Source organism: Anolis sagrei, chromosome 4 (genome assembly GCF_037176765.1).
Source record: "Anolis sagrei isolate rAnoSag1 chromosome 4, rAnoSag1.mat, whole genome shotgun sequence".
NCBI lineage: Eukaryota > Metazoa > Chordata > Lepidosauria > Squamata > Dactyloidae > Anolis > Anolis sagrei.
The window spans coordinates 202599417-202612694 of record NC_090024.1 but is presented as its reverse complement, the minus strand read 5'-3'; the positions used below and the strand labels follow the sequence as shown (position 1 = coordinate 202612694).

At 43.0% G+C, this 13278-nt stretch overlaps 1 protein-coding gene across 4 annotated transcripts in view; it reads right to left on the bottom strand.

Annotated features, from left to right (window-relative positions):
• Positions 1 to 5105, bottom strand: part of HIPK1 (homeodomain interacting protein kinase 1) — a 44171-nt gene extending 39066 nt beyond the window's left edge. For all 4 annotated transcript variants that reach the window (XM_060772588.2, XM_060772589.2, XM_060772590.2 and 1 more), the window contains exon 1: positions 4630 to 5105. The gene's annotated coding sequence lies outside the window, so the exon portion shown is untranslated. The remainder of the gene's footprint in view (positions 1 to 4629) is intronic.
• Between the last annotated feature and the right edge of the window lie 8173 nt (positions 5106 to 13278).

Genomic DNA, 13278 nt, shown 5'->3' with positions numbered 1-13278 from the left:
AGCTAAGGGAAGGAATCTGGCATGATGAGATGTCCCTCCAAGTTCAATCCTAGGCAACATCTGTCCCCAAGGATAAATGCTATACAAGAGACATATCAAATTTCAAAGAACAACCATGAAATTATGTTTCAGGGAAATACCGTCATCAGTAGCCAGGAAACTGCCTTCAGTTCTAGTTCATATCATATATAAGCTAGGTCAGATGCCACATTGGCACTATTTATGCTTTATAAAATTAATTTGAATACAAACACTCTCTTGTATCTAACTCACCTCTTCAGTATTACTACCTCTTTCTTAGCTATATTAATAACAACAAAGTTTACACTAACCCCTCATCTAGTTCCAAGAAACTTTACGGTGTGATCAACAGTGGCAGATTTTGCATTTCAGGGTGTAGTGACCTAGATAGCACAGTCTTAGCTCAGATAATAGTTGATTTCTAGACTATTATCTGCTCAGTCCATACATTAACACACAGTCAGCTTGCTGGGTTATCTCTGACTAGTATTAGCCGGAGCTCTGGATGAGATAAACTTCTGGTTCTATACAAGGCAGTTATTGTGTCCATAGCCAGGCAATGCAGAAAATTAAAAGTCAGTAGATCGGGGGGGGGGGGGTTGCCTTTCTCAAAATACAATAATCTGGGGTCGCCCACCAACATTAAATAGGACAAACGGAATCTGGGGTCACCCACCAACATTAAATAGGACAAACTGAGCACAAATACAAGGAAGCACTTGTGCAAATAATGTTTATTTAAATTATGGCAGTAATTTCCATAAGATGTAGTAAAGGCTATCACTGGCTACTAGTCATTTTATATCGGTCAGTAGTGGAGGAAGTATTGGTTACTGTCTACCTGATTGTAGACTTCACAAACTTAGATGACTACTGTGGAAACAGAACGATGGCCTAGATAGGCATTTGGTCTGCCCTAGTTATGTGCTTCTGATGTTCTTACTTCAGTTCTTTAATTACTGAAAACCAGAGAAGAAATGCTTTAAATACAAGACTATAAAATGTGTCAGGCCTCATGTGATGTATGTGCCTTATTGCCAAATATGAAACACAGTTGAATCATTAATGTTAACGTCACTGATGTGTTCTTTACACACTTGCTCAGGAGATAACTAATTCTCAATGGGGTGGGCACAGGCTTTTAAAATTCTCACTCACCATTCACAGGATCCACTTCTAACTACATTTGGCTAATCCAATAAAAACTCGCTTCTGTCAGTTTTTTCTACAGTGAATTTGAGTATAACAGGTACTTATACCCACATCTCCTACTTATGCTTCGAAGAGTTTCTTCAGTTATACATTGCAAGAAAAATCTGCTTTGTCTCTCAACACAATCACACCTTACAGCAGTGGTTCTCAACCTGTGGGTCCCCAGGTGTTTTGGCCTACAACTCCCAGAAATCCCAGCCAGTTTACCAGCTGTTAGGATTTCTGGGAGTTGAAGACCAAAACAATTGGGGACCCACAGGTTGAGAACCACTGCCTTACAAGTTTACAGAGCTCGCAAGAAACAGTTTGAGCGTCCCTCATCTAAAATGTTTGGCACCGAAAGTTTACTGGATTGAGGAATAGAAAACTCCCATGATTCCATAGCATTGAGCCATGCAGTTAAAGTGGCATCAAACAGCAGTCATTCTACAGTGTAGATCAGGCATGGGCAAACTTCGGCCCTCCAGGTGTTTTGGACTTCAACTCCTGGCTGTTAAGAATTGTTGAAGTTGGAAGTCCAAAACACCTGGAGCACTGAAGTTTACGTATGTCTGGTGTAGATGCACCTTCAGTTTCTGTGATTTACTGGGGAGATGGGGGGGAAGTCCCTAATATTCCCAGGTCACTGAAAACTGGAGGGGGCTCCCCTTCAGAGACTAAAAGAGATACTGGAAACCTAATCCCTTTGCAATTCTGGTGGAGGATGGGGAGCTTAATCTGTTTTTCCATGAGTTTCAGCGATTGGGGAGAGGGGGAAAGTGCATCATAGCAATTAGGAGAAAAGCTGAAACCAAAGCTCCCCTATCCCCCAGCCTCCCATTACGAGGTTTCTGGCCAATTCAATAAAAGCACTGACATGCTGGAACATGTCCAGAAAAGGGTGACAGAAACGATCAAAGGTGTTGGAAGCCAAGCCCCCCCCCCCCCCCCCCAATGCAGCTGAAAGAGCTGGGTTATGTTTTGATTGGAGAAAGAGAGGGCACACGATAGCCACCGCTCCGAGTTGCCTCTGGGCCGAGAGGGGCGGTATATAAATATAGTAAATAAATAATAAATGTTTAAATGTTTAAATATTTGAAAGGGCGTCATACTGGAAAATTGAGAAAAGCTTGTTTTCTGCTGGCAATGGATTCCAATTGTAGGAAAAAGAGGAAGGACTTGTTGACGATAAGAGAACACGTAGACCAAGCACAGGCAAACTTGGGCCCTCCCTCCAGGTGTTCTGGACTTCAACTCCCATCATTCCTAACAGCCTCAGGCCCTTTCCTTTTCCCTCTCAGACACTTAAGCTGTTTCTTGCGAGCTCTGTAACCTTGTAAGGGGTGATTGTGCCCAGAGCCAAAGCAGAACTTTCTTGTAATGTATAAATGAAGAAACCTATTGAAACATAAGTAGATGTGGGTATAAGTACCTGTTATGCTCAAATTCACTCTAGAAAAAGCTGGAAATAGCCAGTTTTTTTAACTGGAGTAGCCAAATGTTGTCATAAGTGGATCCAGTGAATGATGAGTGAGAATTTTAAAAGCCTGTGCCCAGCCCACTGAGAATTAATGTTGTCTTGAGCATGTATGTAAAAAACGTCAGTGATATTAACATTAATGACTCAACTGTGTTGCATATTTGGCAATAAGGCACATACATCACATGAGGCCTGACACATTTTATAGTGTTGTATTTAAAGCATTTCTTCTCTGGTTTTCGGTAATTAAAGTGAAGAGGCTCTGATGTGATGCCCTCTTTTAAGAAGACAAACCTTGTGGAACCCCCTAGTCCTGGTTTTTCATTAAGGAACTGGGAGGCATAGGGGATTTATTTGCAAATAAGCTGCGGGTAACTGTCCTGAAAGGGAGGCAGCATACTGACTGAAATTTCACATATGATTCTTAGTTTTTGCAGGTACAATTCACTTTACAACATCTTTGTTCTCACACCCCTTCTCCTTTTCATCTTGTTTAATCCTGCACATGTCACCATTTCATCAGACGCTTATCAAAACAGTTTAGGAAAGCAAATTCAATTCATCAAAATAAAAATATATCAACATGCCATTTCTAATTCCTATATCTAAGGTTTTACTGCTATTGCCTGCTTATATGATTTCCCTGCGCCATACAGAGTTCTTTGCATCTCTTAAGAAGGCGATTTTTTTTTTGTCATGTCAGGAGTGACTCCTGGTGAGAGAGAATTGGCCGTCTGCAAGGACGTTGCCCAGGGGACGCCTGGATGATTTGATGTTTTTATCATCTTTGTGGGAGGCTTCTCTCATGTCCCCGCATGAAGAGCTGGAGCTGATAGAGGGAGCTCATCCACCTCTCCCCGGATTCGAACCTGCGACCTGTTGGTCTTCAATCCTGCCGGCACAGGGGTTTAACCCACTGCAATGATGGCCTCTTTATTGTCCCATTTTGAGCATGTTTTCTTCATTCTGTTTATGTGAGTATTTTCCTGTGTGTGATTTCTCATGGCTTAAGACTAAGGCACATTTCCTTCTAATGCTAAGGACTATGGCTATTTATTATTCAAGTTAAATCAAATTAAATAGGTGACCCTTGTCCCAGTCACTTTCAAAAGAACTGAAGTAAAAACATTAGAAGCACCTAAGTAGGGCAGACCAAATGCCTATCTAGGCCATCATTCTGTTTCCACAATAGTCATCTAAGTTTGTGAAGTCCACAAACAGGTAGATGGCAACCAATATAAAATGGCTAGTAGCCAGTGATAGTCTTTACTACATTTTATGGAAGCGGCTGAGGGGGAAAGGAAAGGGGCCTGATGCTGTCAGGAATGGTGGGAGTTGACGGCATTGGTTTTTATATGATTTTAAAGCTGGTTTTTTAATTTTGTTTTAAATGTTTTGAAGTGTATTTGGTTAAGGCACTGGTTCTCAATCTGTAGGTCCCCAGATGTTTTGACCTTCAACTCCCAGAAATCCTAACAGCTGGTAAACTAGCTGGGATTTCTGGGAGTTGTAGGTCAAAACACCTAGGGATCCACAGGTTGAGAACCACTGGGTTAAGGCATCGAATTACTGCCTGGTTGTAAGCCGCCTTAAGTCACCTTCGGGCTTGAGAAAGGCTGGATTGAAATATGTTAAATAAATAAATATGTCCAAAACACCTGGAGGGAGGGGCCCAAGCTTGCCCCTGCCTGGTCTGTACACTTGTGGGGGTTTTTAAGCAGAGGCTGGATGTCCATCTGTCGGGAGTGCTTTGATGGCGTGACTACGTGATAGAGGGGTTGGCCTGGCTGGCCCCTGGGGCCTCTTCCAACTCGGGTGAATTCTCAGTGAGTGGGAAGGCCCCGGTGGCGCCAGGCTGGGGCCTACCTCTCCCTCCCTCTTTCCGCCCGTCCCTGGGAGGCCCGAAGGCCGCCGCCTCCTCGCTCATTCGCACTTACTCGCCGCCGTTGGGGGCGCCTCAGCCGCGGGCCGGGCCGGGAGCTGCCTGCCGGTGCCGGGGGACGAGCGGGCGCATCCTACCCGCCGGAGACGAGGCCGGCCCGGGCGAGGAGGGGCAGCCGCCGCCACTGCCGGGCCGCCTTGGCCTTGTGGAGCCGGCCAGCCCGCAGGCAACCCCCCGGCGGTTCCGCCAGGCTTCGGCCCTCCTCGCCCGCCCGCCAGCGAGCCGCCTTCCGAGCCGCTGCGGCCGACGTCTCCTCCTCCTCCTGCTGCCGCCTCCTTCGCCTCCGCCGCCGCCGCGCCCTCCTCAGCGGCCCCCCTTCCTTCCTCCCCTCCTTCCCTCCTTCCTTCCTCCCTTCTTTCGCCTCGCCTTCCTCCCTCCGTTCAGCCCAGCTGCTGCTGCTGCTCGCGCGCCCCTCGCCGCAGCCAGGCCCAGCCTGCCGAGCCCAGAGCGGAGGAGAAAGAGGAGGAAAAGGAGACCGGCGGAGGCCAGCGCGCGAGACGCCCAGGCCCAAGCAGTCGAGCGCCGAGGCCTGTGATTGGACGCGCGTCACGTGACCTCTCCTTTCCCCTCCCCCCCTCCCGGAAAGCCGTTGGGCCGCGCGGGGGGGGGGGGGCGAGCCCGGCGCCATGATGGGCCCTCAGCCGCCAAGGGAGGGAGGTATTTCCCAGTCGTGAAGCTCTCTTTCAAGAATATTTTACATATCAAGGCACACACAAAGAATATTTTACATATCAAGACAGGCGCACAGAGATACCGAACGACGCCACAGGCACCGGACTAGGGAGTAAACAAGGACCATTGAGCGTAGTAGGCCAGCCTCAGTCGTGCCCCGAGCAGCAAAGGCCTGGAGTGCTTCTACGGGTCATGGCAGCCAAACTATTAATTTACCAATGTAGATCTTAGAAAAGATTCTAAGATCTACAGAAACTCTCAGCAAGCGAGAGTCCAAAAGTGGCAGGCTCAAACGCAGAACCTCAATCCATGGCTGATACCAAATGAGAGACTCCCTCCTGGGCACACAGAAGACTGGGCAACTTGGAAGGCGCTGGCACCACGAGATGCAGAGCCAACCTTAAGAAATGGGGCTACAAAGTGGAATCCGCGGCATGCGAGTGTGGAGAAGAGCAAACTACAGACCACCTGCTGCAATGCAACCTGAGCCCTGCTACATGCACAATGGAGGACCTTCTTGGGGTAACATCAGGGGCACTCCAAAGTGGCCAGCTACTAGTCAAAGGACATTTAATCAGCTACCAAGCTTGCAAACTTTGTGGTTTGTTTGTTTTGTTTAAAAAATGCAACGCAACTGTTTGGTCTGCCCCTGACACGATAGATAAATAAAACCTCCATGGCTTAACCCTCATCCTCCTTGACTTGAAAAGCAGGCAAGCAGAGGCTCAGGCGGCCTTTCCCCTTTCCTGCCCCGTTTCTCCCGGCGCGTTACTCACGTCTTTTCCACCTCAGCATGGCTTGATCCAAAGGGCTTCTCCCAAGCGGACGAAACTTCTCCAAACTCGGTTCTGTCTGGATGTGTCCAGAAAATAGGACTTCCTTCGGCCAAAGCCTAAAGGAATGGCTGCCTTTCACCCGTCGAAGGAGCCCAAGCGATGCCTTCTAGAATCCTTTCCCGCTCCAAACCGCCTGTGAGGTCTCTTCGGTGGTTCTTTTCCAACGGTTTTCGAAATAGCCCGGGTCTTCTTGAGACCCACGGTTGTGTCCCTTTTTGAAACAACAGCCCTGAAACCCCTCGGGCCCTTTCGGTCTGTCCTTTGAGGAGGGAGCATTCGTGCCCCGCTGCATCTTATTGTCATGTAAATATTTTAGCACCTTGGTGGGAAAGGTTTGGCCATTGGCAAGGACCTTTCCAATCAGTGGGGCTAAAGCAGGTATGGGCAAACTTGGGTCGTCCAGGTGTTTTGGATTTCAACTCCCACCATTCCAAACTGCCTCGGGCCCCAGAAGCAGCTGAGGACGGAAAGGAAGGGGCCTGAGGCTGTTGGGAATGGTGGGAGTTGAAGTCTAAAACACCTGGAGGGCCCAAGTTTGCCCATGCCTGGTTTATAGACAGCCAAAAACAAATAATAACATTTCCTTCGTTAACTTCAGAATCACCTTTTGGCATACTTTTTTCCAGGCATATTCTCTTCAAAGGGCTGAGAAACTTCACATTTCTAGTAATTACATGGCGCAAGTCTTCAGTAACTGAAAGTTGTGTTGCTTTGTTGTTGGGCTTCTGATTTAAGGCGACCATAAGGCACATAATACAATTTTAGTCTGAGGATGACTTGGGTTGAGACAGTGTGACTTGCCCAAGGGGTTTTTTCATTTCTGAGTCGGAATTCAAACTCTATAGGATGCATCTACACTGTGGCGCAATAGGTTAAACCCTTGTACCAGCTGGAGTGCTGATCAAAAGGTCGACACTTTGAATCCAGGAAGTGGAGTGAGCTCCCATCTGTCAGCTTCTCATGTGGGGATTTGATAGAAGCCTCCCACAGGATTGTAACACATCTGGGCATCCCCTGGGCAGCGTCCTTGCAGACAGCCAATATTCTCACATCAGAAGCGACTTGCAGTTTTTCATGTCGCTCCTAAAATTCTACACTGTAGAAATAATGTAGTTTGGCACCACTTTAACTGCCATGGCTCAATGCTATGAAATCCTGACAGTTGTAGTTTTACAAAATCTTGAATCTCCTCTGCCAAAAAAATGAGGGTACCTCAGAAAGATACAAAGTGCGTTGGTTTCTCACCAAACTGCGGATTCCACCTTTCCATAACATTGAGCCACAGCAGCTAAGTGATGTCAAACTGCATTAACTTTACAGTGTAGACGCACCACTAGTTTTCAGGTTGATTTTACATTTATTGACTGATTTCTGCCCCACCTTTCTCTGAACATGGGAACAGAGGGGTCCTACAACAGATTCAAACAAGATAAAACCTGGTGATAAAGCAGTTTATACACATAATTAATCATTACAATCTTGTTTGAATAAAAAAGGTCTTTGCCTACAGGCAGAGGAGGAGCAGATACTGGGCCAGTTTGGTGTAGGTTGGTAGTGTCTTCTGCTTTCTATTCTTTTGATTTTTTTTCTTTTGTGTAAAGCTTAGATATATCCCAGGGTTTCAAAGTAAGTTTATATCCACAAAATCTCATGCTAAAATACAAACTAGATAATGTTAAAAGAGCTGCAACGTTTCTCTCTCTCTACCACTATCTCTTTTCAAGTGGCTGAGAGACGAACCTCTCTAACAAGAACATACAACAAAATCCAGAAAACACCAATACCTTTATTTGGCAAATTAAAAAAGCAAAAAAATTGTCAGGCACAGGAACCACACCTCTGGCTGGTATGTGAGGGCTCCTAAATAACAAGAAACTGCCAGGAAGAAGCTTTTGAATGGTTTTGCATCTCCTTGCCAGGCATCATAAAACAGCACACTTGTAGTGTAGAGTTACAGTATTCTTCTCTTCTTAAGCTTTTATGGCCACCGTTTCAGAATAATATTGTAGGTCAAAGGCCCAGGACTTTGACTTAACTATGTATAATTCTGTTGGCTAGAATATAAATTCGGGAATTGTCAAGATCAGTCCGTACTAATGCAAACAATATGCCTTGAGAAGCAGGAGCCTGGCCTAATTCAAAATATAACTATATTATTTTTTTTTCAGGCTCTGAAAAAGAATTACACAAACCATAAAGATTGCAGCACTTGAAACTGGACCATTTTATCTCTAGAAAATCAGACATAGAGGAAAAGGACATTCTTCATCTTTGATTCCACGCATTTTATGGGGGTGGGGGGAATGAGCATCAAAGGGGCTTACAATAGTCAATAAACTCCATTGAGCCCGTGTGACAGATTTCTGGATAAATATGAAAGGGATTGCCCTCTTAAGTGTAAGCAAATCAAAATATTCCCTCCCCAGATCTGGAGAGCAGTTATTCTTAAATAATCAGGAATAGCAAGAAAGAAAGAAAGGAAATGTGGCAACAATTAATCAGCAATAGTTGCTGTTTTGTTTAGTACAATTGATCATTTCTAGAGGCAGTTGTGGTCCTCCAGATTTTTTGTAGACTACGGTTTTCAAAATCACTGGCTTTAACTGGAGTCCAACAATACCTGAAAGACCATAGTTTTCCCGCCCTTGTTGCACATCTTGCTTTTCTTCCATCATGGATTTTCCAGTCTTTCATTGAGGCACTGTCAATAGACAGACCTTAGCTTCAATACGGTGCCTGTATTATATGACACAGACCAGGAAGGAGAACCATAATGTTTGTCTCCCGATCCTATCTGTAGATATTGCTGGACTGCAAGCAGCCCAAGCCAGTAGAGCCAATGGTGAGGAATGCTGGGAGCTATAATCCAACATCTGGAAGCCATATAATTCTTACTCCTGGCCCAGAAATATAAGTGAGACTTATGAATTTTTCCTACTGTGTCAGAAAATAAACCAAATGTTAAATTAAAGTTACAATTAAGCCCAAAATCCATGGTAGTGGATTACCAGCATGTTGGAACTCCATTTTATTCCACCCTACACACTGAGCTGTCTAAAATGCTGGCTTCTTTCTGCTTCCTGGCCCTCTGGGTTAGGTTTTTTTTTTTTGTTTTGTTTTTTTGATGCACATAAATGTAAGATCCCCCTTGCTCCTGTTTCTGTACTGTTATGCTGTTCCACCAGTAGAAATCCAGTCTTCTATCTTTCCTTAAGTTCTATATAGTATTTTGTGTAAGTGCATAGCAGCTGTGCAACACCAAAAATCTGGAGTTGGCTATCAGACAAATTTGTAAAAAGAAGTAACTGCAAATCTGCATCCATCACTCAAAGAAATATGTTTGATGGAGCTTAGAATGAGTTTTATTAATGTCTGGTCTCAGGCTATGGAACTTCCCTCTTTTGCGAGATAGGCTTATGCTGGACCGACACTGTCATAATGCAGTTGAAAATCTTAGAATCATAGAGTTCATCATGTAGCATGTTCATCATGTAGCATGTTCATGCCATGTAGAGTTCATCATGTAGTGGGATAGAAATAGGATTTTTTAAATCTATATTCTGCTATCTCTACTTATTCACTCCTTTCTCTCCCATATCCTTCACCCCCTTTTTGCCATCCCTCTTCCGATTGCCCCTGTTTGCCACCTCTTTTCCCCCTTTCTTTACCTTCCTTTCTCCTTTTCCACCCCTTTCAACTTTACTTTATTTTAACGACTGTATAATATGAAAATTTCAATAAAGAATATTTTTTAAAAAAGAATCATAGAGTTGGAAGAGACCTAATGGGCCATCCAGTCCAACCGCCTGCCAAGAAGCAGGAATATTGCATTCAAAGCACCCCTGACAGATGGTCATCTAGCCTCTGTTAGTGTACACCCATATAATGCAGTTTAACTTAATTGAATTGAGCAGATTCAGGCTCAGTTGGCTTTAAATTAGTTTGCCGTTCTCAGATGAAGTGAAGGATCTTATGGTAGTTCACTCAGCTTGTGCAGATGGAACTGAAAGATCACCATCTTGGTCTTTGCTTCAGACAGCAAAATAGTATGGGCACTGGCCCTGTTAGTCTAGTGTTGACATTAGAGGAAATTATATTGCTGTGCTCTGTTTTCTAATGTCAATGAGCTTTCTATCTGTGTTTTTAATAAAGATGCTAAACGATAGTGTGTTACTTCCCTTAGCAATTGAAAACCACTACGGTGGAAAAAGTGCAGTTCCAGAAAGCAAAACTAACTTGTCTGAGCTATAATGTCGAGTAATGTTTCCTTTGTTAGAACAATGTGATTACTGTGGGATCTGTGTGATTACTAGCAGGGAGAGATGGGCATTCCACCCTCAGTCAGCAAGGACAACAGCAAATTCCTGTGTCTATAGAATTTCCCCTGCTTTGCTGTGTTTTTCCTTTCAGAGCAAAAAAACCCTCTCGGGATGTTTAGCAGAGACACCAAATGTGATTTGTGGCTCCCTTTGCCTTTATGCAACAACAGTAGTTGCTCAATGCCTTTAGAGCTCAGGAATTATAATTGTGCATAGGCTGTTTTGGACACTAGCCAGATCAGTGATGTAGTGGGCCAGCATTTTTAAAAAAATGTTTTATTTAATTTTTACTTTGTGCTACAGATTGGTACCATATTTATGCCATGTTAGTATTGTATTTGAATGATGTCCTCAAAACTCACTGCAGACCAGCAGCCAGTGGCTTACAGACCTCAGACCACCACTTTAGCTACGACTGAGTAATATTGAATGTGTAATCTGCTGGGATGTCTGTTAACCTTCTTACTGAAGTTGTTAATGTGATATCTCAAGTACTAATCCGTCTCAAATGTGTTTCCCAAATAGGCTGCATTCAGATACAGAACTTGGAACCATTACTTTACGGAATTATAGTACTTTATATCAGTAGCTGTAGTTCAAAAAAGTAATGTTCCTGTTCATGCAGTAGAAACCTGGCCTGACAGCTTGGGCAATTCCAATGTGAGCCATTCTGTATCAGGAGTAATTTGTTGCATAGATTTGCCACTATTTTCCCAGCAAGGTTTGTAGACATTTTAACAACTACAAATTAAAGCTGCATGATATTAATAGGGCTGCACCTTAATGCATTTGTTAAATGTATACTTTCCCAAAGAAGCTCAAGAATGTATACATTGTTCCTATATCCTTGCTATTTTATCCTCACAACAAATTAAAAGGGGTGACTGTCTCAAGTACATCCTGTTGTGGAAAATGGGCTGATTTTTAACTGCATCTCCATGGCATGTTTTGAGTTTGAAATCTGGTGAAGAAAATAATGCTGGGATGTATGGTTTGCCACACCAAATTGCATGTTTTGGACCTGTTCAGTGGAGAGCTTAAAGAGATGCAGAACTTACTTAGAAGCAGATCTAAAGCTTATGTAAAACATCACGGTCTGTTTCTACTTGAACTATTTTAAAGGACATGGTTTTAAATGCTGTTTTTCAGACTTTGGTTTTGGAAAATCAAAGAGAAGGAGGCTGCTTTTGCTGACATGCTTCACTATCACATAAGCAAGGTCAGAGCCAGTTGAAGAGAGTTTTCTGTTCTACCATAAGAGATTGGCCTGAAGGGTATGGGGATGTGATGCTTTGCCTCTATTATAACCTGTCATCTTCGGTCTGAAGTGATGCAGGACTGGTGCTCCAAAAACATTGTGTCACCACGCTGCAGCCACAATATGCAAATTTGAATTTTAAAATCAACCTTTACGTCACGTAAATCTCCAAAGAACACCCACTTTCCTTTGAAACAACTGAGAAACTACCTTGTCAGAAACTGAGCATGAAAGGAAAAAATTCATTCCTTTTCTTTTATCAGATGTTTACCCGTAACCATGGACTTTCTGAGCAAAGCCAATAGAGCAGTATCCTGAATCTGATATATTTGCAAGCTCAGGCAGATACAATAAACTCTGTAAGTAGAGACGTCATTGAGAAATAACATGAGGTTTGTGTCTTATCTGATAAAACAAAGAATCATACTGAAACTGTAAAGGTGGGGAAATTTCCATCCAAAAGTCCATCACCTCAATAAATAAACTACTTGTGGTTGTTTTCCTTTTAATGTAATGCTACAAACATCACAGGTATGATAACATGTCTTTGCCATGTACCTCAAGTTTGGAAGAATTTAATGTTAGTTTAGCAAGATTTTGTTGTGAAACTTCAAAAATGTACCCATATTTTTAGTAGCATGTTTCAATGGTAATTCCAAATAAATATGTTTGGAAATGAGAAGCTTTTACAGGCCTAAATCCAATTCTTGTTCCCAATTAGAGTAGATCCATTGAATTAATTAGGATTATTTAAATATTTGATTTACTATTTCTCATTTAGCTTAAACTAGATTTGTTTTAACTGGGACTAGCATGCATTTGCATCTTTGCTTTAAGGTCCATGTTTGAGAATTTATACAGTCCAGACTACAGTGAGGAATGCTACTGCTAGAGATCAGGAATTATTTCATTTAAAAACTATGTAAACTTTGCTTGTCAGTTATTGAATAAACCTGTTTCTCAGTAGTTGAAGAGGATTTTCTGCTTTGTCAGTTTGCTTCATTTGTATACATGGCTCTGAGAGTTTTCACACTCCAAAAGACATCTGACGTACTTTGCAACTGAATATGAGCCCAACCCTGGGATAAAATATGTAGGAAGTTCTGAAAACAGTTGCTCAAATCAGCTTCCTTTGCTGCAAGGTGGGGGAAGCATTGGTCTTCCTGTTACATAATGTTTATATCAGTAGCATGAAAAAATGAAGTTGTTTGACAGCAGAGAAAAGCATCCCTAAAACTTCACAAGCTCTGTATAATGTCAATAAGAGCCCCCATTTAATATTGACAAAGTGAGGAAAGATTGGTAGAACTGTATGTAGATTTATATTTCAGCTTGACAGTCTAGCCAAAGAGAACCAAATACTGTACTGTATGTTTAAATGTACGAGGCAGGGCAGTTAATATTTTTCATTTTGGCATTAACATTTTTTTAATCTAGTATATTTTTATTGTGAAATGTCCCCAAACATGTATTATTCCAGTGTGGACCTCCCATGGAAAATGGAGGGGGAAAGATTTTAGAATACAAAATGGGGATTTTGGAATGTTTTATTTTACAAT